General features: G+C 44.1%; 1 long non-coding RNA gene across 1 annotated transcript in view; it reads right to left on the reverse strand.

Moving 5' to 3' along the window:
* Positions 1-2,191: 2,191 nt before the first annotated feature.
* The window catches only part of LOC144891332 (uncharacterized), a 336,322-nt gene continuing 312,046 nt past the window's right edge, over positions 2,192-26,467 (reverse strand). Inside the window, exon 2 of the long non-coding RNA XR_013622856.1 lies at positions 2,192-2,332. This is a non-coding gene — a long non-coding RNA (uncharacterized LOC144891332). The remainder of the gene's footprint in view (positions 2,333-26,467) is intronic.

Consider the following 26,467-nt stretch of genomic DNA (forward strand, 5'->3'; position numbering starts at 1 on the left):
CTGTGATGATGATAGTAGTGATTTGAAACGAAATTTAGAAAAGTGAATAGAATTGGCAGTAAATGGAAAATTTTTGAATTGGTTGGAATTTGGACGAGCAAAATTGATAGTGAGATGCCCCGCGGTGGTGGGATGGCAACGCTGTCATCCCTCACAGACGTGGGGGCAAATGCGGAATAGTTTATGGGGTGGCTATGACAACCGAGCCAGGGAGGGCTTGGATAATGATAGGGATCTAGCGAAGATGACATTAGGTAACGTTAAGTTTAGTTAGTGACTGATACCTGTAGTGGGGACGCAGGTAGATTAGTGTGGATGATAATGACGTGGGAGCGCAATAGTTTAAAGGGACGACTGGGAAGCGCAAGTTTCAGAGGGGAGAAGTTAGCTGAGATGATGCCGTGTGTGTGAGGATTGAACAGGTGAGAATGGAACAGGTGTGATTGCACAGGTGTGCAACTGAACAGGTGAATGGAGCAGTGTATGAGGGAGTAGTGGTGATTGCGTGTTGTGCTGACCAAATGGTCCAGGAAGAAAGGAGGGTGCAGGTGGCACCAGGTATGATTGCACAGGTGTGCAACGACAGGTGAATGGAGGACAGGTGTGTGGAATAAATGGTTGTATGGAATAAATGGTATGGAGTAGTGGAATGGATGGTCGGGGAGTGAGAATGGTGGAAATTGTGGAGTGGAGTGGATGGTGCGAAGGTGTGAATGGGGGAAGAGTGGACCCCCATCACGGATACCCGGGGCGGGTAGTGTAAGTGTTAGGTAGAGGGTACAGGTAAATTGTGGTTGGATATTGGCATCTGTGGTGCGGGTGACAGAATGGTATGTGGATGGGTGCGTTGGTGTTGTGGAAATGGCTGGGCGTGTAGCCTGTTAGTGTGTGTAGTTGGTTTGGGCACTCCACCACTGTGAGGATGTCGGCCAGGTGAGGCCGCAGGTGGGCTCTTGGAGCCGGTAGTAGTTGTTGTGGATGGGGCCCGAGGATCCGGAGGACGGACCCGGGTAGCCCAGTGCCAGAGGGCACCATGGGGTGACAGAGCCAGGAGAGGGGCTGTCCCCAGTTAGTTAGGTTAGGGTGAGGAGCTAGGTAAGCTCGGGTGGCAACTACAGTGGTGGAGGTGTGCAGGTGGGTAGACCTGTTGGGAGAGGTACACGTCGCAGCCCAGAAATTGTGCTAGAGCACCGGGAGATGAATCGGGGGAGTGAGACCCCAAATTGAGGAGCACCACAGTTTGGTCAATGGGAATTTGGTTTTTAGAACCAATAGAGTAAGTGGCCAATGGATTGGCAGGGAAAGACCCCGGGTAGTGTAAAGTGTGTTAATGTCATTTAGAAAGTAGTTAGGATGAAGGATCTCCTCGCACCATCTGCATCCACTCACCTGGGGTGACAGGTACTCCACACCATGCCATGTTTTGATTATTTTTTATGATGCAAATGGTTGGATTGTGAGACGCATCATGACGTGGGTGTGACATTGTGCGTAATTCCATCTCTCCCTCCTTATGAGGATTGATGATGAATTGGTGATGGCAAATTTTGAAGTAAAGGGATTGTGGAGACGAATTTGGTATAGGGGAAATATGGGGAAGACGTGACAGTAGTGACGAATTTGTAAATGTGTAGATTTTTGTACATATGGGGTGAGAACAAGGGTAGGGTAGGTGACAGGGGGGTGACGTACGGTAGGGACGAGCTTTCTCACTTCGGCCTCCGTACGCATTTCACCTTGCATTGCCTTATTGACGTGTACCCTTGTGACCTTACCCCTCGCTCAATTGTCTTTCTTTTGTCTCCCACATGACCTGTGCGCCATTGGGTGCCGATGGGAGCGTGCGTGAGGTGGCCATTGTGCGCCCGAGATTCCCAGAACCAGCATGCATTGCGTTGATGTACCACTTTATGGACCGCTGTTCTGCGGCCAAGTACCACTTGATGGACCCCAGGTTCTGGGGCAGGGCACCTCTGTTGGAAACCGGCCATAGTGGCCAGGGAATCTTGCTTGCGGACCTCGGTAAGGTGGCACCTATGCCAAACAGGTGGACCACCCTTAGTTGGCCCCTGAGGCCCTAAATAAAAATGGACACAAGTTGTGCTTTTTATTATTTCCAACTAGGCCGCATGAAGCCAGAAGACGTCGGAAAGAACACCGGCCCAGCGGAGAAAGAGAAGACCACCACCAGTTGTTTTGTTGTGTTTATTATGAGCCATGGTGACTGCGCACTGGATGGTGCTTTTGGGTGCTTTGGTGGTATTGGTACTGGTGCATCGATGCAATGCGTGCTGTCTCCTCCCTCCCAACAGGAATTTCTTTCTCTTGTTCCCTAAAAAGAAAAAAAAAGAAAAACAAAACACAGGTCCTGGGTTGCGTTGTAAATAAGAAATCACGTCATTGTAAATAATGCTCCCCACCGTAGATGTATAGTTTGAGAATAATTCCGTAATTCGGTTAGCTGTGGGCTTGAGTCTGTTAGACAGGATGCAATGCAATAGGGGGACATACTTATTTGTGTTTTAAAATTGTCACACTCAGGGTCAGGTTAATTGTAGAGGGAATTACACCTACGTGTCACACTAAGTTAAAGTTTAATAGGTCCGAGGACGGACCTGAAGAAAGGGGGGTGCAGTGTAACGATTTTGAGAAGTGTGTAACGAATTTGAGAAGTGTAACGGTTTTTGAGAAGTGTAACAATTTTGGAGGAAGTGTAACGAATGTGAAAACGTTACAATGTGAACGTTACAAACGTACGGTACCACCCTGTTAATGTAAATAATGGTCGCAGTCAGCGTCCTAGTTAATTGCATGGAATATACACGCAGGTCACGATATATCTTTTAAATAGTGTATTTCCTTATTCCATGTAGGCTAAGTATGTGTTTTCCCACTAGATTGACTTTGCATTGTATCAAACAAAATAAGCGTAGGCCCTTCCAATTTCCCCAAAACCTCCCTTCCATTTGCCTTCCGCATTTTGTTCGGTTTTTCTCTTCAACCACCATTGGCCACGAGGTAAGGTTGGAGAAGAAAGGCGTGTCTCCACCTCGTCAGAAGAGGGCAGGAGTGAACCGGCCCTAACAGCCAATCAATACCGCCGTGAGTGACCCGGTAGGCGTGCCCTCGGAGTCGGCGGCTTGATTTCGCCCGAGGTGATAAAAGCGACTGCAGGGGACTGCTTTGAAGAGATGAGCTGGAGATGACCCTGGGAGAGGAGCAAAGAGAGGCGGTGAGATGCGAAACGCTCCAAGCCAAAGAGGAGAGGTACTCGGAAAGGAAACCAGCTTTGGAGAGACGCGCTGAAAGGAGGGAGACGGCTCCACCAGGAAGAAGAGGAGCAGGTGTGCCGAGCCAGCGCGTGACGTCTACAGCAGCGGATACGCGACGGAGGATTTTCCCGCCAAAAACCTCGAGGAATTGAGAGCTGCTACCTCCGGCCTGGCCTCCCTCTCCAGCAATCTACCTCAAGCCCTACCTGCCTGCAATATCCCCCCGTGTAAGTGTGAACGTCGTCTGTCCTACTCGTTGTCTTGGGGTTAAGTAAAAATGAATAGGGTAAGTTAAGGATTCGCTGTGTCACTGTTTCTTCCATCCTTTGCTTGTGTGCGTATAATAAATCTGTTCTTCCTCCGTATTCTTCTTCTTCTTTTTCATTCTCTTGCGATCGCTTTAGAGATTTCCCGATTGAATATCCGTGGGGCGATCTGGTCAACGTCGGGTGAAATCGGGTTTTAATCGGGGAGTAACTGTTCGGACGCGGTTAAATACACCACCGCTCGGTCAATATAACATCTAAAAGCCGCGTCTGTAACAATATATATATATATATATATATATATATATATATATATATATATATATATATATATATATATATATATATATATATATACTAGCTTGGTGAGGCGAGCGCGTCGTTACTGAGGAACGGGCTTATTTTAGCTGAGGACTGTACCTGAGTTGCTGTGTTGTCATGATTTACACAAATCATCATACAAACAATTATTTTGCACAAATGTATTTGTTGTGTTTGTGATATTACATTTTTTATAGGCAATTTAGGTTGAAGATTTAGGATGAATGTTTTTTTTTTTTTCAAGAAAGAACCCCTCAGCACATACCTAGGGGAGGGGTTGGTGCAGACTGGAAGTTTGGGTCGATTACACCTCACGACCACGTAATTCAAAACACCTCACCACCAAGTAATTCAAAACACCTCACCACCAAGTAATTTAAAACACCTCACAGCCATAAAACACGTAATAAAAACACCTCACCACCACGAAATTCAAAACACCTCACCACCACGTAATTCAAAACCCCTCATCACCAACTAATTCAAAACACCTCACCACCACATAATTAAAAACATCTCACCACTACGTAATTATAAATATCTCACCACCACGTAATTCAAAACACCTCACCACCACATCATTAAAAACATCTCACCACTACGTAATTATAAATATCTCACCACCACGTAATTCAAAACACCTCACCACCATGTGATTTTAAAACACCTCACCACCACATAATTAAAAACATCTCACCACTACATAATTATAAATATCTCACCCCCACGTAATTCAAAACACCTCACCACCACATAATTAAAAACACCTCACCACTACGTAATTATAAATATCTCACCACCACGTAATTCAAAACACCTCACCACCATGTGATTTTAAAACACCTCACCACCACGTCATTTAAAAACACCTCACCACCACATAATTCAAAATACCTCACCACCACGTGATTCAAAACCACCACAACGTTATTAAAAACACTTCACAACCACGGAAACAAAAGTTTGAGGGAGTCGTTAAGTGACAACACAGACACTGCCCAGATGTGTCGATATATAGATAAATGACTGTACCCGAGTTGCCGTTTTGTCATGGTTTAAACTAGAGTCCCTGTATAAAGAGAGTTGTGTCAACTCAAATTTGGACGCCATTTTGTGTCTAAGTGTGTCGGATTTGATATACATGTACATTCGCGATATGGGGTGATATATTCTAAACCTGCTAAAAAAAAATTTACTACACATATTTAGTCTTATTATTACATACAGGTGATATTTGTTTTGTCAAAAACTCAGCTATTGCCGTGAAAAAGAGCTGTGTGGTGATATTAAAAGTGGTATGGCAATGCATATTACAAGCCAACACTGCATATAAGACCTAACATTATAAGTAAGACAAACCAATGCTGTCGTTCTCTGAATTTTAATAACTTTTAGAAAGGAGTGTGGCCATTTTGCCCACACTCCTTTCTAAAAGTGTGGGCATAACATAAGAGTGTGGAGTGTGGGCAAAATCCCAAAATCCAATCTAATCCTCTCCATAAGAAAGGAGTGTGGGCATAACCAACACAGTGTAATTTGAATGAGCTGTCATGTACTAGTACTTCCACAACAGAAAATCACATGGACAATCTTCCGGAAGATGGCCAGACAAATCGCTAGCTCTATCGACCACATGTATATTGATATCAAACAGGGATAACAGCTTTTGAAAGTTGAGCCAGTTTTAAATGTGGGTACACAAATACACCTGTTTTACTGCATTAATCACCTAGAAATATTGTATGTTTTGGGAACGATAGCTGTCACCAGGTTAAATATATAGGGATTGTCCAATGTGCAAAATCTTCCATCACTACAATTTGGCCATAAATCCCGGGGTGGGAAATATTTGAGCAAATATGCCACAAGACGCATGAGCACTGTACAAAGCAAACAATAACTCGTCAAATTTTGGACGTATGGGTGGCTGCACAACCCGCAAAAAAATTGAGCAGGTCCCCCCCTAAAATTGCTTTTATGATTGCCAATTAGGCTAAAGATTTTAAACCAAAAAAATAACTTGCCTCGGAATAAGTTTTGAATGGACGGACAGACAACTGAAAACAAAACGGACTATGGGTTTCCCACCCCTATAAAATCAAAATTAATTCCCTGTGAAAAAGTACAGTGACATTGCCCGCAGACTACCCAACCGCAGACCAGGCAATGTCACTGTACCGGGACATTTCATCAATCAATGACAATATGCGGTCCGCTAGGACTACCCGAAAAAAATTGAGCAGGGTTCTTCCCACGGAAATGCAGTTTTGGTCAGCTCCTTGAAGATTATAAACAAACACAAATCACTTCCCTTTAAAAGGGTTTTCAACGGACAGACAACCAAAAAAAAACCGAGCAGATAGAATTGCTTTTGAACATCGATCATCAAGCGGCGTGGGCCTACCTGGCAGAGTCTCGAGGAGTCGATCGCTTTCCAGCTCTTTCGTCTGACTTTCGCTTCCCAAATTTGTCTTCTGACTTTATCACTTGGAAATCTATACATCTTATATTTCCCAGATTGGTTTGAACAACCAAAAGCAGAACAACCAGTCATTTTGTTTGGCAATAAACAACATTCCCGTACCAAGCTGACGTTCACGCACGGTGAAGTTAGACACAAAATGGCGCCACGAAATCACGTGACCAGAAATCTCGGGCCAGCGCATGGCGCAACTCTCTTTATACAGGGACTCTAGTTTAAACCAATCATAATTCAAACAATTATTTTGCACCATGATTTTTGCACCACCAATTTATCTATATAGGTACAGTCATCTATCTATATATCTACATATCTGGGCAGTGTCTATGTTGTCACTGAACTACTCCCTCAAACTATTGTTTCCGTATTTGTGAGGTGTTTTTAATAACGTGGCTGTAGGGTGTTTTGAATTATGTGGTGGTGGGGTGTTTTTAATTACGTGATGGTGAAGTGTTTTCAATCACTTTGTGCTGAGGTGTTTTGAATTATGTGGTGGTGAGGTGTTTTGAATTACCTGGTGGTGAGGTGTTTTGAATCTCATTGTGCTGAGATGTTTTGAATTATGTGGTGGTGAGGTGTTTTGAATTACCTGGTGGTCAGGTGTTTTGAATCTCATTGTGCTGAGATGTTTTGGATTATTTGGTGGTGAGGTGTTTTGAATCTCATTGTGCTGAGATGTTTTGGATTACGTGGTGGTGAGGTGTTTTGAATTACGTGATGGTGAGGTGGTTTGAATTATGTGGTGGTGTTTTGAATTACGTGGTGGTAATGTGTTTTGAATTATGTGGTGGTGAGGCGTTTTGAATTACGTGGTGGAGACGTGTTCTAAATTACGTGGTGGTGAGGTGTTTTGAATTATGTGTTGGTGAGGTGTTTTGAATTACGTGGTGGTGAGGTGTTTTGAATTACGTGGTGGTGAGGTGTTTTGAATTACATGGTGGTGAGGTGTTTTGAATTATGTGGTGGTGAGGTGTTTTAAATTACGTGGTGGTGAGGTGTTTTGAATTACGTGGTGGTGCGGTGTTTTGAATTACGTCGTGGTGAGGTGTTTTGAATTACGTGGTGGTGAGGTGTTTTGAATTACCTGGTGGTGAGGTGTTTTGAATCTCATTGTGCTGAGATGTTTTGGATTATTTGGTGGTGAGGTGTTTTGAATCTCATTGTGCTGAGATGTTTTGGATTACGTGGTGGTGAGGTGTTTTGAATTACGTGGTGGTGAGGTGGTTTGAATTATGTGGTGGTGGTGTTTTGAATTACGTGGTGGTAATGTGTTTTGAATTATGTGGTGGTGAGGCGTTTTGAATTACGTGGTGGTGAGGTGTTTTGAATTACGTGGTGGTGCGGTGTTTTGAATTACGTCGTGGTGAGGTGTTTTGAATTACGTGGTGGTGAGGTGTTTTGAATTACCTGGTGGTGAGGTGTTTTGAATCTCATTGTGCTGAGATGTTTTGGATTATTTGGTGGTGAGGTGTTTTGAATCTCATTGTGCTGAGGTGTTTTGAATTACGTGGTGGTGAGGTGTTTTGAAGTACGTGGTGGTGAGGTGTTTTGAATTACGTGGTGGTGAGGTGTTTTGAATTACGTGGTGGTGAGGTGTTTTGAATTACGTGGTGGTGAGGTGTTTTGAAGTATGTGGTGGTGAGGTGTTTTGAATTACGTGGTGGTGAGGTGTTTTGAATTACGTGGTGGTGAGGTGTTTTGAAGTACGTGGTGGTGAGGTGTTTTGAATTAAATGGTGGTGAGGTGTTTTGAATTACGTGTTGGTGAGGTGTTTTGAATTACGTGGTGGTGAGGTGTTTTGAATTACGTGGTGGTGCGGTGTTTTGAATTACGTCGTGGTGAGGTGTTTTGAATTACGTGGTGGTGAGGTGTTTGCAATTACCTGGTGGTGAGGTGTTTTGAATCTCATTGTGCTGAGATGTTTTGGATTATTTGGTGGTGAGGTGTTTTGAATCTCATTGTGCTGAGGTGTTTTGAATTACGTGGTGGTGAGGTGTTTTGAAGTACGTGGTGGTGAGGTGTTTTGAATTACGTGGTGGTGAGGTGTTTTGAATTACGTGGTGGTGAGGTGTTTTGAATTACGTGGTGGTGAGGTGTTTTGAAGTACGTGGTGGTGAGGTGTTTTGAATTACGTGGTGGTGAGGTGTTTTGAATTACGTGGTGGTGAGGTGTTTTGAAGTACGTGGTGGTGAGGTGTTTTGAATTACGTGGTGGTGAGGTGTTTTGAATTACGTGGCTGTTGAGCCGAGCCAAGCTAGTGTGTGTGTGTGTGTGTGTGTGTGTGTGTGTGTGTGTGTGTGTGTGTGTGTGTGTGTGTGTGTGTGTGTGTGTGTGTGTGTGTGTGTACACGGTGATCTACAATTAGGTCCCTATTTTGAAAATATAAATACTCTTGTTATTATTGGTCGATCATTAAACGGTAATGTTTGAATGCTCGCTTCTTGCTATTAATATATTTTTAATGCCGCCGGCTACGTTCCCCTGCTTTCAGATCTATCCATTATGGCTGAGAGATTACGCGTTGCTGAAAGAGCACGAATTGCCGCACGGTATTAAGTTTGGCAGTCTGTAATTGCAGGTCAAAGGTGTTGGCAGAAAGAAATGGGGAAACATGCCACTTTGGATCCAAAACCCATTAAAACCTGTCACCAAAAGCTTATAACAACTGGTTCAATCACGAACGTAAGATCAGGAAGACGTACCACGCAAAGCAGGTTCACAAGGAAAATTCTGGTCCTCATTTACTTGCACGTACCACAGCACTCATTCCTGATTTACCTGATTTATTTTACTGCTTGTAGAATGCAAGCACAATCCACTTCAACAATTATATATAACGCTCTTTCGCAATCGACTTCATCGTATACACAAAACGTATATACCGGTACTCTTCATATTCCTCTTCCAGCCAAAGAAAGACGCATAGAGCAACCATGAAAATGTGCACAAGGTAAGCCCTTTGTTGTGCAGACATTCACAAGTAGTGCATACATGAGAATCCCAATGCGACGTGTCCCCTCGACCACCAGGCCAGCCAGTTTCATCACTCGTTGGTGACTCATCTGTAGGTGGTTGATTGAAATCCCAGCCACCTGGGGTAATTGATTCGGTGAGAGTCGATTGGCTATTCTTTCAAATTACAGGTGAGAGACGTGATTGGGTTTTGTTATTTATATGACAATTGCTATTGGTAGTGTACATGATATATGCTTGGGAGTCTCAGTGGTGTTTCTGTCCATGTTGTCGCTGATGACTCACAAATAAGTGATGAAACCGGTCCAGTGGACTGAGGGGTGCGTGTGGCGTTGGGATTCTCATGTATGCACTGCTTGTGAATGTCTGCAGGTGTAGGAGAACCAGGGTAAGGTTTTAAACAGCATCACCTCAAACTTGCTTTCATATACAGTGCATTCAGAAAGTATTCAGACCCCTTCACATTTTTCACATTTTGTTATGTTGCAGCCTTATGCTGAAATCGTTTAAATTCATTTTTTTCCCTCATCAATCTACAGTCAATACCTGATAATGACAAAGAGAAAACAGGATTTCAGAAAGTTTTGCAAATTTATTAAAAATGAAAAACTGAAATATCACATTTACATAAGTATTCATACCCTTTGCTATGACACTTGAAATTTAGCTCAGGTGCCTCCCATTTCTCTTGATCTTTGAGATGTTTCTACACCTTGATTGGAGTCCACCTGTGGTAAATCCAATTGATTGCACATGATTGGGAAAGGCACACACCTGTCTATGTAAGGTCTCACAGCTGACAATGCATATCAGAGCAAAAACCAAGCTATGAGATCGAAGGAACTGCCTGCAGAGGTCAGAGACAGGATTGTGTCGAGGCACAGATCTGGGGAAGCCTACAAAAAAAAATTCTGCCCATGTGGTCATTCTTTAATTAAGTTCATTTTGAATATGCAACATTTTTACTTTGTCCGTTGGCTTTCCCAGGCTGCACAGGAGAAAGTTTGTTCCGTAGGTGGGAGAAAAAAAGGAACGAATGAGTGGAGGTGAGGAGTTTTTTGGATTTTGGGAGTTTCACCAGAAGGGGGTTACTGGCAGACTGCATGTGCTCTGCAGAAGCCTGGGGGGATGAGGGGAGGGGACAGCGCGTGGAAAAGGCATAGGGTGCAAGACCACAGATGACAAAGGAGCCGGTAGAAGACAGGGAGATAACCGACCTGTCTGCGATGTAAAAGTGATAGGTCCGGAGACTCAGCTTCATCAGCAGAGATTCCAATGATTTTGGAGGACTTGGTGGCTTTGGACCAACAACTGGCCTTGGAGGCCATCTGGAAGTTCAAGTGCACTAGAAACACTCGGTTATGTTCCTGGAAACCTTGTAAACTTGTGATTTGCAAACTTAATTTCCTCAGGTCTAATGGAAAAATAGGTTAGGTCACAAACACATACCCATCACCAAAAACATAAGTTAACAATGTTGGTTATTCATTATTACCTAGGCCACCAAGGGTGGATGGAGGTTATGTTTTCACCCCTGTCTGTCTGTCTGTGTATCTGTGAACAACAGATCTCAAAAAGTTGTGGACGGATTTGGACTAAATTTGGTGGGCAGGTTGGGAGTGTTCGAAGGAAGAGAATTTATATTTTTTTAAGCGATTCTTCACCATTGAGAGACCTGATGATATCTCTAAAAGTTGTGCACGAGTTATGACTAAACTTGGTGGATGAGATGGTTTAGGCAACAAGAACACGTTGATGAGATGTTGCTTCATGTCCGGATCCAGATATGGCCTATTGGTGGATACAAAACGTAAACTGTCAAGCCTTTCGGAGGTATGAGCTAGGTACTAGTTATATAGTGTGTTGTGGGTAACAATAAAGGATAAAGTAGATTCGACATAAAGAGTATAATTTCCTTATAAAGCAAAAACAGATTTGCTGTCACAAGTGTGGCGAAGACATCGTTCTCGGCGTCCAATTCACTATCCCCATGCCATTGATACCACAATCCTGACAGTCAAATTAACTTCTCGCTATGATACATCATAATGATTACTGAGTGGTGAACCGTTACATTTACAACCGAAAAATGTACATTATGTCAACTTAACCAATCACCAAGGATGGACTTCGAGAAATATATCAAAAGCAGCATTTTTACAGCAATTAATGACGACTTATTTATCAACTGCTGATGTATTTCCAAAAACTTCATAATCAGTATGGATGAAATTATGACAGAAACCGGCTTTGATTATGACAACTATTGAACTCAATAAAATAGTTCACCGCAAAGGATGAAAAATCTTTCACTTTAATCAATATTCAATGGTAAAACTATTGATAGTTATATAAGGGTTATACACAAAATAAGTGATGTATTCAATGGCAAAACTATTGATGGTTTATCTAAGTGTTTATACACAAAATACATGATGTATTCAATGGTAAAACTAGCTATGGTTTCTCTTGGGTTATACACAAAATACGTGATGTATTCAATGGTAAAACTATCTATGGTTTCTCTTGGGTAAAACACAAAATACATGATGTATTCAATGGTAAAACTATCTATGGTTTCTCTTGGGTTATACACAAAATACATGATGGATTCAATGGTAAAACTATCTATGGTTTCTCTTGGGTTATACACAAAATACATGATGTATTCAATGGTAAAACTATCTAAGGTTTCTCTTGGGTTATACACAAAATACGTGATGTATTCAATGGTAAAACTATCTATGGTTTCTCTTGGGTTATACACAAAATACATGATGTATTCAATGGTAAAACTATCTATGGTTTCTCTTGGGTTATACACAAAATACGTGATGTATTCAATGGTAAAACTATCTATGGTTTCTCTTGGGTTATACACAAAATACATGATGTATTCAATGGTAAAACTAGCTATGGTTTCTCTTGGGTTATACACAAAATACGTGATGTATTCAATGGTAAAACTATTGATGGTTTCTCGAAGGGCTTATGTATTATTATATTTCTAAGGGATTACGTATTGTATTTCTCGAAGGGGAAACCATTGAATACGTGATGTATTCAATGGTAAAACTAGCTATCGTTTCTCTAAGGGTTATACACAAAATACATGATGTATTCAATGGTAAAACTATTGATTGTTTCGCGAAGGGTTTATACACAAAATACGTGATGTATTCAATGGTAAAACTATTTATGGTATCTCCAAGGGTTATACACAAACTACATGATGTATTCAATGGTAAAACTATTTATGGTATCTCGAAGGGTTATACACAAAATATGTGATGTATTCAATGGTAAAACTATTTATGGTATCTCTAAGGGTTATACACAAAATACATGATGTATTCAATGGCAAAACTATTTATGGTATCTCTAAGGGTTATACACAAAATACATGATGTATTCAATGGTAAAACTATTTATGGTATCTCTAAGGGTAATACACAAAATACGTGATGTATTCAATGGTAAAACTATTTAAGGTTTCTCTGAGGGTTATACACAAAATACGTGATGTATTCAATGGTAAAACTATTTGAGGTTTCTCTAAGGGTTATACGCAAAATACATGATGTATTCAATGGTAAAACTATTTATGGTATCTCTAAGGGTTATAAACAAAATACGTGATGTGTTCAATGGTAAAACTATTTATGGTATCTCGAAGGGTTATAAACAAAATACCTGATGTATTCAATGGTAAAACTATTTATGGTATCTCTAAGGGTTATACGCAAAATACATGATGTATTCAATGGTAAAACTATTTATGGTATCTCTAAGGGTTATACGCAAAATACATGATGTATTCAATGGTAAAACTATTTATGGTATCTCTAAGGGTTATACACAAAATACATGATGTATTCAATGGTAAAACTATTTATGGTATCTCTAAGGGTTATAAACAAAATACGTGATGTATTCAATGGTAAAACTATTTATGGTATCTCTAAGGGTTATACGCAAAATACATGATGTATTCAATGGTAAAACGATTTATGGTATCTCTAAGGGTTATACACAAAATACGTGATGTATTCAATGGTAAAACTATTTCAGGTTTCTCTGAGGGTTATACACAAAATACGTGATGCATTCAATGGTAAAACTATTTATGGTATCTTGAAGGGTTATACACAAAATACGTGATGCATTCAATGGTAAAACTATTTATGGTTTCTCTCGGGTTATACGCAAAATACATGATGTATTCAATGGTAAAACTATTTATGGTATCTCTAAGGGTTATACACAAAATACCTGATGTATTCAATGGTAAAACTATTTATGGTATCTCTAAGGGTTATACGCAAAATACATGATGTATTCAATGGTAAAACTATTTATGGTATCTCTAAGGGTTATATGCAAAATACATGATGTATTCAATGGTAAAACTATTTATGGTATCTCTAAGGGTTATACACAAAATACATGATGTATTCAATGGTAAAACTATTTATGGTATCTCTAAGGGTTATAAACAAAATACGTGATGTATTCAATGGTAAAACTATTTATGGTATCTCCAAGGGTTATACGCAAAATACATGATGTATTCAATGGTAAAACTACTTAAGGTTTCTCTGAGGGTTATACACAAAATACGTGATGTATTCAATGGTAAAACTATTTAAGGTTTCTCTGAGGGTTATACACAAAATACGTGATGTATTCAATGGTAAAACTATTTATGGTATCTCTGACGGTAATACACAAAATACGTGATGTATTCAATGGTAAAACTAGTTAAGGTTTCTCTGAGGGTTATACACAAAATACGTGATGTATTCAATGGTAAAACTATTTATGGTGTCTCTAAGGGTAATACACAAAATACGTGATGTACTCAATGGTAAAACTATTTCAGGTTTCTCTGAGGGTTATACACAAAATACGTGATGCATTCAATGGTAAAACTATTTATGGTATCTCGAAGGGTTATACACAAAATACGTGATGCATTCAATGGCAAAACTATTTATGGTATCTCTAATGGTTATACGCAAAATACATGATGTATTCAATGGTAAAACTATTTATGGTATCTCTAAGGGTTATACATAAAATACGTGATGTATTCAATGGTAAAACTATCTATGGTTTCTCTTGGGTTATACACAAAATACGTGATGTATTCCATGGTAAAACTATTTGAGGTTTCTCTGAGGGTTATACACAAAATACGTGATGTATTCAATGGTAAAACTATTTATGGTATCTCTAAGGGTTATACACAAAATACATGATGTATTCAATGGTAAAACTATTTATGGTATCTCGAAGGGTTATAAACAAAATACGTGATGTATTCAATGGTAAAACTATTTATGGTATCTCTAAGGGTTATACACAAAATACATGATGTTTTCAATGATAAAACGATTTATGGTATCTCTAAGGGTTATACACAAAATACATGATGTATTCAATGGTAAAACTATTTATGGTATCTCTAAGGGTTATAAACAAAATACGTGATGTATTCAATGGTAAAACTAGCTATGGTTTCTGTAGGGTTATACACAAAATACATGATGTATTCAATGGTAAAAGTATCTCTGGTTTCTCGAAGGGTTTATACACAAAATACATGATGTATTCAATGGTAAAACTAGCTATGGTTTCTCTTGGGTTATACACAAAATACGTGATGTATTCAATGGTAAAACTATCTATGGTTTCTCTAAGGGTTTATACACAAAATACATGATGTATTCAATGGTAAAACTAGCTATGGTTTCTCTTGGGTTATACACAAAATACGTGATGTATTCAATGGTGAAACTATTGATGGTTTCTCGAAGGGGTTATGTATTATTATATTTCTAAGGGGTTATGTATTATATTTCTCGAAGGGGAAACCATTGAATACGTGATGTATTCAATGGTAAAACTAGCTATGGTTTCTGTAGGGTTATACACAAAATACATGATGTATTCAATGGTAAAACTATCTATGGTTTCTCTAAGGGTTTATACACAAAATAAATGATGTATTCAATGGTAAAACTAGCTGTGGTTTCTCTTGGGTTATACACAAAATACGTGATGTATTCAATGGTAAAACTATTGATGGTTTCACAAAGGGGTTATGTATTATTATATTTCTAAGGGATTATGTATTGTATTTCTCGAAGGGGAAACCATTGAATACGTGATGTATTCAATGGTAAAACTTGCTATGGTTTCTCTAAGGGTTATACACAAAATACATGATGTATTCAATGCTAAAACTAGCTATGTTTTCTCGAAGGGTTATACACAAAATACATGATGTATTCAATGGCAAAACTAGCTGTGGTTTCTCTAGGGTTATACACAAAATACGTGATGTATTCAATGGTAAAATTATTGATGGTTTCTCGAAGGGTTTATACACAAAATACATGATGTATTCAATGGTAAAATTATTGATGGTTTCTCTAAGGGTTTATACACAAAATACATGATGTATTCAATGGTAAAACTATTTATGGTATCTCTAAGGGTTATACACAAAATACGTGATGTATTCAATGGTAAAACTATTTCAGGTTTCTCTGAGGGTTATACACAAAATACGTGATGCATTCAATGGTAAAACTATTTATGGTATCTCGAAGGGTTATACACAAAATACGTGATGCATTCAATGGTAAAACTATTTATGGTTTCTCTCGGGTTATACGCAAAATACATGATGTATTCAATGGTAAAACTATTTATGGTATCTCTAAGGGTTATACACAAAATACGTGATGTATTCAATGGTAAAACTATCTATGGTTTCTCTCGGGTTATACACAAAATACGTGATGTATTCCATGGTAAAACTATTTGAGGTTTCTCTGAGGGTTATACACAAAATACGTGATGTATTCAATGGTAAAACTATTTATGGTATCTCTAAGGGTTATACACAAAATACGTGATGTATTCAATGGTAAAACTATCTGTGGTATCTCTAAGGGTTATACACAAAATACGTGATGTATTCAATGGTAAAACTATTTATGGTATCTCTAAGGGTTATGGTACATGGTTATGGTACAAACCAACGTTATGGTACCAACGCCTGGTGTTGGGCTAGCGGCTAGGGTGCCAGCTTAGGATCCTAGGATCCTGGGTTCAAATCCCGGTCGATCGCTGAATTAACACCAGGGGGGTTGACTCAGCCTGTCATCCTTCCGAGGTCGGCTAATTGAGTACCAGTTCACTGGTAATTCCCTGCTTGTCATAAAAGGCAACAAAAAGGGTTGGCGGCAGGAAGGGCATCCGGCTGTAAAACATTGCTTCAAAAAGGGGCCCAAAAAAACAACAACAGCCACGGTCCCTGAAAAAGGCCAACCCCCGCTTTGTGGGGGAAAATGGCCTCTAAAGGTGTTTTTTTTTTTTTTTTTTAAGGGTTATACACAAAATACATGTTGTATTCAATGGTAAAACTATTTATGGTATCTCTAAGGGTTATACACAAGATACATGATGTTTTCAATGGTAAAACGATTTATGGTATCTCTAAGGGTTATACACAAAATACATGATGAATTCAATGGTAAAACTATTTATGGTATCTCTAAGGGTTATAAACAAAATACGTGATGTATTCAATGGTAAAACTATTTAAGGTTTCTCTGAGGGTTATACACAAAATACATGATGAATTCAATGGTAAAACTATTTATGGTATCTCTAAGGGTTATAAACAAAATACGTCATGTATTCAATGGTAAAACTATTTAAGGTTTCTCTGAGGGTTATACACAAAATACGTGATGTATTCAATGGTAAAACTATTTATGGTATCTCTTAGGGTTATAAACAAAATACATGATGAATTCAATGGTAAAACTATTTATGGTATCTCTAAGGGTTATAAACAAAATACGTGATGTATTCAATGGTAAAACTATTTAAGGTTTCTCTGAGGGTAATACACAAAATACGTGATGTATTCAATGGTAAAACTATTTATGGTATCTCTTAGGGTTATAAACAAAATACGTCATGCATTCAATGGTAAAACGATTTCAGGTTTCTCTGAGGGTTATACACAAAATACGTGATGTATTCAATGGTAAAACTATTTATGGTATCTCTAAGGGTTATACACAAAATACATGATGTATTCAATGGTAAAACGATTTATGGTATATCTAAGGGTTATACACAAAATACATGATGTATTCAATGGTAAAACTATTTATGGTATCTCTAAGGGTTATAAACAAAATACGTGATGTATTCAATGGTAAAACTATTTATGGTATCTCTAAGGGTTATAAACAAAATACGTGATGTATTCAATGGTAAAACTAGCTATGGTTTCTCTAAGGGTTTATACACAAAATACATGATGTATTCAATGGTAAAACTAGCTATGGTTTCTCTTGGGTTATACACAAAATACGTGATGTATTCAATGGTAAAACTATCTATGGTTTCTCTAAGGGTTTATACACAAAATACATGATGTATTCAATGGTAAAACTAGCTATGGTTTCTCTTGGGTTATACACAAAATACGTGATGTATTCAATGGTAATGTGGCGGACACGAAAGCCCACTGGCGTGGTGACATCATTCCGCGCACCAAGTGGGCGGCGGCCACGCCCGAGGGGAAGGCGTGGCCTGAGGATATACACGGGGCGCGCAGCCCGGAGCGCGCTAGTGTTACAGTGAGCTCCTAAAATAAAGACGCTTATAAGTTACCGCTTGTCCGCTTCCTCCTTGCTCGCAAGCAGCGCGCGTAACGCCGCGCTTTACTGGTGACCCTCGACGTTGGATCTGCCGGAGCGATCCTTCCACACACGACGCCATTGCCATGCCCAACAACGCGATGTCGGTTAAACTTCCCGAATTTTGGGAGGCCCAGGCCGAAGTCTGGTTCGTCCAAGCTGAAGCCCAATTTCAGCTTCGGCGCCTCACTGGCGACGACACGCGCTACTGCCACGTCGTCGCCTCCCTCGGGCCCAGCACGGCCGCTCGAGTTGTGTCCGTCCTTCGCCACCCACCGGACGGCCACAAGTACGAGGCACTCAAGCGGCTACTCCTAGCCACGTTCGGCCTCACGGACGACGCACGGGCCGACCGCCTCCTGGATCTCCCCGAGCTCGGCGACACGCGCCCGTCGGTCCGAATGGACCATATGCTGTCACTGTTAGGCGACGAAGCCCCCGGTTCTCTATTCCGGGCGCTTTTCCGTCGCCAACTTCCAGCGCAGGTTCGCCTCGCGTTGGCTGGGACCGTGCTAACGGAACCCCGAGCATTGGCGGCCAAGGAGGACAGGTACTTCGCGGCTTCGGAGACGCGGGCGAGAGTCGGTGCGGCCGTCACGGACCTCGAGGCTGATGCTGCTGATGATGCTGATCCACAGCATCAGCTTACACAGCATACGCAGCATGCTGATACGCACCTCATGACCGCCGCCACGCCCCACCCACCGCCACGGCGAAAACCGCCACCGCGGGGAAACCCGCCAACTCCACCGGCCTGGCAGAGCCAGCCACACTCCTCCAGCTCCACCACCTGGTGCTGATTCCACGCCAAGTTCGGCTACGAGGCTCGGCAGTGTCATCCTCCATGCTCCTTCAACAGGTCGGGAAACGCCCGGGCCGGCGCTCAATAGTGGCGATGAGCGCCGGCCGTTCGAGCAGCCTGCTGTTCATAACGGACACCTTATCCGGGCGCCGTTACCTGTGCGACACGGGAGCGCAGGTGAGTGTCGTTCCCGCCGGTACGTCAGACAAGCATGCCGCGGGCGGGGCCCCCGCGCTGCTTGCCGCGAACGGGACGCCCATCCGTACGTACGGAAAACGCTGCCTCTCTCTGCGGTTCGGAGGGCAGGTTTTCCGATGGACGTTCGTCACCGCCGACGTGCCCATGGCACTGCTTGGCGCGGACTTCCTGTGCGCTAATGGGCTCCTGGTCGACGTAAAGCGCAGACGTCTTGTCCAGGCCGAGACGTTCAGCTCGCTCGCTTGTGCGCTGCCCAGCTCGTCGAGCAGCTCAACGAGCGGCTCGCCGAGCGGCTTGCCAAGCGGCTTGCCGAACGGTTCGGTTCCGGCCACGTTGATCTGTACGCTTCCGGCAGCGGACGAATTCACCCGCCTCCTCGCCGGCTTCCCGGCCCTCACGCGGCCCACCTTCTCGGCGGGGGCCGTCAAGCACGGGGTGGCCCATCACATCCCCACCGTCGGGCCACCGGTCTACGCCCGGGCACGCCGCCTCGAGCCGACGAAGCTGGCGGTCGCAAAAGCGGGGTTCGCTACCCTGGAGCGACTCAGCATCGTTCGGCGCTCGGAGAGTGCTTGGGCGTCGCCGCTGCACATTGTGCCGAAGCCCGGCGGGGGATGGCGACCGTGCGGGGACTATCACCGTCTCAATGACGCCACCACTCCCGACCGCTACCCCGTCCCCCACATTCAGGACTTTTCCGCCCGTTTGGCAGGCATGTCCTTCTTCTCGAAGGTGGACCTCATACGCGGCTACCATCAGGTCCCCGTCAGGCCGGAGGACGTCCCGAAGACGGCGGTCATCACGCCATTCGGACTCTTCGAGTTCCTGCGGATGCCCTTCGGTCTGAAAAATGCGGCTCAGGCGTTCCAGCGACTGATGGACAGCGTCCTGCGCGACTTGGATTTTGTCTACGTCTACCTGGACGATATCCTCGTCACCAGCGCGTCCCGCGAGGAGCACCTACGCCACCTCCGCACGCTCTTCGAACGCCTGGGCCAGCATGGCCTGATTGTGAACACCGCAAAGTGCCGGTTCGGCATCGCCGTAATCGATTTTCTGGGGCCCTCGAGGCACGGAGCCGTCCCCCTGCCGGCCAAGGTGGAGGCGGTGAAGGGGTTTCCACGCCCCCGCACGATCAGAGGGCTGCAGGAGTTCCTGGGCATGGTGAACTTTTACCATCGGTTCCTGCCCCGTATCGCCCAGCTCCTGCGCCCCCTGCACGAAGCTCTCCGAGGTAAGCCGGGCAAAGGCGACGTTACCTGGACCGAGCAGATGGACACGGCGTTCACGGGCGCGAAGCTCGCCTTGGCTAATGCCACCATGCTCGCGCACCCGGCGCCCGATGCACCGGTTGCCCTCACCACCGACGCCTCGGACTACGCGGTGGGCGCGGTGAACGAGCAATGGGTGCGTGGAGCTTGGCAACCGCTGACGTTCTTTAGCCGGCAGCTTCGCCCGCCCGAACGCCGTTACAGTACCTTCGACCGCGAGTTGCTCGGGCTTCACTTGGCGGCCAGGCACTTCCGCCATCTCCTCGAGGGCCGTGCGTTCACGGCCTTCGTCGACCACAAGCCGCTGATCTTCGCGATGGGCAAGGTCACCGAGCCGTGGTCGGCCCGGCAGCAGCGTCACCTCTCGGCCGTGTCCGAGTACACGACGGACATCCGGCACGTCGCGGGGAAGGACAACCCGGTGGTGGATTGCCTTTCCCGGGCCGTCGCCCACGCAGTCCACCTCAGCATCGACTATGCCCGGATGGCAGCGGACCAGGCCGCTGACCCCAACGTCCAGGCCTTGCGGACCGCCGTCACGGGCCTCCGCGTCACCGAGGTGCAGTTCGACGGCGCGGGCCCGGCCCTCTTGTGCGACGTCTCCCTCGGGCGGCCTCGCCCCATCGTGCCCGCGGGCTGGCAGCGCCAGGTGTTTGACGCCATCCACGGCCTGTCCCACCCGGGCGCGAGAGCCTCCCAAAGTTTGATCGCCGACAAGTTCGTCTGGCATGGCCTCCGGAAGGCCGTCCGCGGCTGGGCCAGGACGTGCCTCGCGTGCCAGCGCGCCAAGGTGCACCGGCACACCCAGGCCCCGTTGGCCCCGTTCACGGTGCCGGAACGCCGGTTTGACCACGTCCACGTGGACCTGGTGGGACCTCTGCCCCCCTCGTGGGGTTTCACCCACGTCCTCACCATGGTGGATCGCACCACCCAGTGGCCGGAGGCCGTGCCCTTGGCGTCGACGACGGCGGCGGACGTCGCGCAGGCTTTCATCGCCACCTGGGTCGCCCGGTTCGGCGCCCCCTCAGACATCTCGTCCGACCGCGGCCCCCAGTTCACCTCGGAGCTCTGGGGGGCGGTCGCGCAGGGGCTCGGGGTCCGGCTGCACCGAACCACGGCCTACCACCCCCAGGCTAACGGCCTGTGTGAGCGATTTCACCGCTCATTGAAGGCCGCGCTCCGGGCCACCCTCCGCGATGGCGGCTGGGTCGACAGGCTCCCCTGGGTCCTGCTGGGCCTCCGGACGGCACCCAAGGAGGACCTGCGCGCATCCGCGGCGGAGTTGGTCTTCGGGCAACCGCTGCGGGTGCCGGGCGAGTTCCTCACCGACTCCACGGCACCATGGTCCGCTCTGCAGTGCTCCGGCACCCGCAGTACTCCGCTCTGCAAGAGACCGCCCAGAGGTTCGCCCCGGTGCCAACGGCATGCCACGGGCACCCACCGACGCACGTCGCCCCGGAGCTTCGCACGGCGGAGTACGTCTTCGTCCGCCACGATGCCCACCGGACACCACTGCGGCCCCCGTACAACGGGCCTTTCCGCGTGCTGGAGACCGGGGCGAAGCACTTCACCCTGGACATCGGCGGTGCTCCTGACCGCGTTTCTGTAGACCGCCTCAAGCTGGCCCACCTCGACGTGGACCATCCACCGCCAGTGGCCCGACCCCCGCGTCGGGGCCGCCCCCCTGCGGGCGGACCCCCGGCACCGCCCAACCCCGCCGCCACGCCGCCCCCCGGTCCTGCACCCATCCCAGGGGCAGCCAGGGGCATCCCACCTGGCATCCCTGCACCCCGGACGCCGCCGATCGCCAGGGGGCGCTTCGGCCGGGTCATCCGTTTGCCCCGCAAACTGGCCCTCCAGGTGGGCGGGAATTCTGGGGGGGCGCATGTGGCGGACACGAAAGCCCACTGGCGTGGTGACATCATTCCGCGCACCAAGTGGGCGGCGGCCACGCCCGAGGGGTAGGCGTGGCCTGAGGATATACACGGGGCGCGCAGCCCGGAGCGCGCTAGTGTTACAGTGAGCTCCTGAAATAAAGACGCTTATAAGTTACCGCTTGTCCGCTTCCTCCTTGCTCGCAAGCAGCGCGCGTAACGCCGCGCTTTAGTAAAACTATTTATGGTATCTCTCAGGGTTATAAACAAAATACGTGATGTATTCAATGGTAAAACTATTTAAGGTTTCTCTGAGGGTTATACACAAAATACATGATGTATTCAATGGTAAAACTATTTATGGTATCTCTCAGGGTTATACACAAAATACGTGATGTATTCAATGGCAAAACTATTTAAGGTTTCTCTGAGGGTTATACACAAAATACGTGATGTATTCAATGGTAAAACTATTTATGGTATCTCTCAGGGTTATACACAAAATACGTGATGTATTCAATGGTAAAACTATTTATGGTATCTCTCAGGGTTATACACAAAATACGTGATGTATTCAATGGTAAAACTATTTATGGTATCTCTCAGGGTTATAAACAAAATACGTGATGTATTCAATGGTAAAACTATTTATGGTATCTCTCAGGGTTATACACAAAATACGTGATGTATTCAATGGTAAAACTATTTATGGTATCTCTCAGGGTTATACACAAAATACGTGATGTATTCAATGGTAAAACTATTTATGGTATCTCTCAGGGTTATAAACAAAATACGTGATGTATTCAATGGTAAAACTATTTAAGGTTTCTCTGAGGGTTATACACAAAACACGTGATGTATTCAATGGTAAAACTATTTCAGGTTTCTCTGAGGGTTATACACAAAATACGTGATGCATTCAATGGTAAAACTATTTATGGTATCTCTAATGGTTATACGCAAAATACATGATGTATTCAATGGTAAAACTATTTCAGGTTTCTCTGAGGGTTATACACAAAATACGTGATGTTTTGGTGTGTGGATGTGTGTTTCCCAGTGTCACAGAGATTATTTCACCACAGAAACATAGTGTTGTTCTCAATATCAGCAACATCCTGTGGGGTTTTCAGTGGTAACAATGGTAGAAAGACCACAATGTTTTGGAGGATTGCCTGGATTGCCTGCACCGCCCAGGTAAGCTTTGGGCTTTCATGGGCCGAAATTATGTTTATTTTAAATCACAATCAACTGCAGTCGAGCTGTGTCCCTTCTCAACTCAGCTTGCTCCACATTGCAGGCCCATGTGTTATGGGAGATCTCGATATCTCCATTGCCACTGGCTTCTCCCCATCTGCTCACATAAACTCTCATTTTTATGCCATCATGGCCAGATGGGTGAAGCTTCCATAAAACCCTGACATCATAGAAAGGTCCAGCAGATGAGGCACAAGACCTCCAATCCATGTGAAGCTCTCTGCACATCTTGTTTATTAAAAACATAAAGAGGGCTTTAACCCACAAGACCGCAGCAAAGAAACAATGGGTGGATGCTCTGGATGTGTTTCCAGTTAGGATGTAGGCCAAGCTGATTCTGAAGCAATGGTACTGCCTTCCGCCATGGTATCAAAATTGCTTCCTCTTTTGTTTGGTGTGCAGTGAATGTGAAAGGGGGGGAAGGGATAAAAAGGCCTAGCTAATGGAAGAGTGAAGCGAAAGAGGGCAAAAAAATCACTAATGGGGAAACATGAAGATTCAACAAGTAATGGGAAAACAGGAAAACAGGAAAACAAACAGGAAAAGAGGATATAGTGATATGAAAGCAGGAAACACCAAATAACCTTTTGAAACCTCACATAGCTGCAAAAGAGAGAAAAAAATAGAATTTTTTGCATATTGGGTATTAGATCTGTTTCTGATTGGTAGAATCCATAAAAGATAGTTCTTTAACAGGAAACATATAGAGCAAATTATTTAATTATAATCAACATGTCAATATTTAACTGTATAAAATCATATCAAGCCACTCACACAATATTTAAACCTCCTCACCTGTAAGAATGCCCCAGAAAATGTTAAAGTTCTACGAAATATCTAAACTAATTTTGCAGTGACTGCTTTTCACAGACATTTTTTTGTATACAGAGTCAAGGATTATGGAGATGAGAGAATACTGAATGGATCAGGACGCAGCAGAACAAATGAAACTGCAGAGAGGTGCGGGGGGGGGGGGGGGGGGGGAGGAGGGATGGACTAAAAGGAAAGTTGAAGGACAAAGTATAGGGGGACTTGGACAAATAATGGGTGTCGGTAGGAATGAGGGATAGGGTCGACGCCTGGGTTGGACAATATGGACATAGAAGGAAACTCTTAGGAAGGAAAAGCCAGAGATTTCGAAAGAAGTGGGCTTCCGGTGGGAGAACTAAAAACGCAGATCGCACGTACGCCGCACGTACATGACGAAATGCTTACCCCTGCTTTTCGCTTCGCGAGTGCAGGATAATGAATGGAGTTGAGCAGCGATTTTGGATTTGGAGAGTATCACAAAAAGGGAATTGATGGTGGACCACGTGTGCCCTGCAGAAACATAGAGGAAGAGCAGTGTGTGGGAGGTGGGTGGGAGAGAGGGGCAAAGCATGGAAAGAGCAGAGGGCACATGGCCATAAAGGAAATGGTAGAAGGCAGAGAGACCACCTACCTGACTGTGACGACAAAGTGACAGCCGGCTCCGCTTCATCATGGGAGATTCCAGTAATCTTGGAGGCCTTTGTTTCAAGGTTTGAGACAGGGGCGCCAGCCCATAGGGGAGAGCTGTACCCCATAAAGCTGCCAAGAGAACCTTGTAGGTGGATAGTTCAGCTGTGTGAGGGAAGGACTTTGCATGATCCAGATTGCCCGATCCATGTCGCATGATTTTTGCTTCAAAAGCATACACCATGTAGTTGTTGCCTCCACCACCAAAGGTGGATGGAGGTTATGTTTTCACCCCTGTCTGTCTGTTTGTCCGTTTGTCTTGTTTCAATTTGATGAACGTAGTCCGTCCGTTTGTGAACAGAATATCTCAAAACGTTGTGGACGGATTCGGACGAAATTTGCCAGATATGTAGCGTATGTGACAAGGACGAAATGATCAGATTTTGGTGAAGATCCAGATCCGGCTACTAGAATTTTTAAAGTGATTCTTCACCATTGGGAAATAGGGCCAAAAACGATACATAGCAGGATATCTCAAAAAGTTGTGGACGGATTTGGACGAAACTTGTTGGAGCGGTTGGGTGTCTGACAAGGAAGAATCGATTAGATTTTGGTGAAGATCCGGCTATGGATTTGGATACGAGAATTATTTAATTCTTACGTGATTCCTCACCATCGAGAGATCGGGCGAAAATTGATATGTAACATGATATTAAAAAAAGTTATGGACGAGTTATAACTAAACTTGGGGGATGAGTTGGTTCGGTGACAAGAACAAGCCGATTAGATTTTGGTTCAGGTCCGAATCCAGATCCGGTCTATCAGTGGGATAGAAAACAATCTGTTCAGCGTGGCAGAGGTATCCTCTCCACCGAGTGTTTTTCTAGTTAGCTTAATTAAACAATCAGTTATACAATCAATCAGTACATACAGTTTATTTAAATAATGAAATGTATGTAACATGTAAACATGAAATAGTTAAAGCAAACATTGTAATTATATATATATATATATATATATCAGTGAGTCAGTCAGTGGTTAGAAATAACTTTAGACATTTGATCACTGAGTAATGTTCCGAGATTATGCAGTAGTACTTCCCAAAACTTATGCAGTAGTACTATCAAATGCAGGGGGTTTGGATTATAGATTATGCAGTAGTACTATCAAATATGCAGTAGTACTTCCCAGAGTTCACCCAAGGTATTTGTTTGCCATTTGTTTTTGTCAATGTCCTTATAACCCCATATCACCTCGATGATGTTCATATTAGGAGTGATGTTCATACTCTGCCAACTCAACCTTGTGAGTATTCCATCAGCCGCTCTATTTTTCACCACATTGGCTGTATTGCTGTGGGATTATTATTATGTTGGAAGATGAATGCTCACATTGCAGACAGACCACTGGTCTCTCTGTTTTCCACCACCTCCTTTGTGGTCTTGCACCATCTTTTTTTCATGCTCCCTCCCAGGTTTCTGCAGAGCACATATCATACATTCCATCGTGACGGAATCACCATGTGCACTCTAATTTTGAACATATAAGGTAATTATCTTGAATGCTAAGAAGAGCAGAGAGA

This window comes from Myxine glutinosa, chromosome 3, assembly GCF_964187855.1.
Source record: "Myxine glutinosa chromosome 3, kmMyxGlut1.1, whole genome shotgun sequence".
Classification (NCBI taxonomy): domain Eukaryota; kingdom Metazoa; phylum Chordata; class Myxini; order Myxiniformes; family Myxinidae; genus Myxine; species Myxine glutinosa.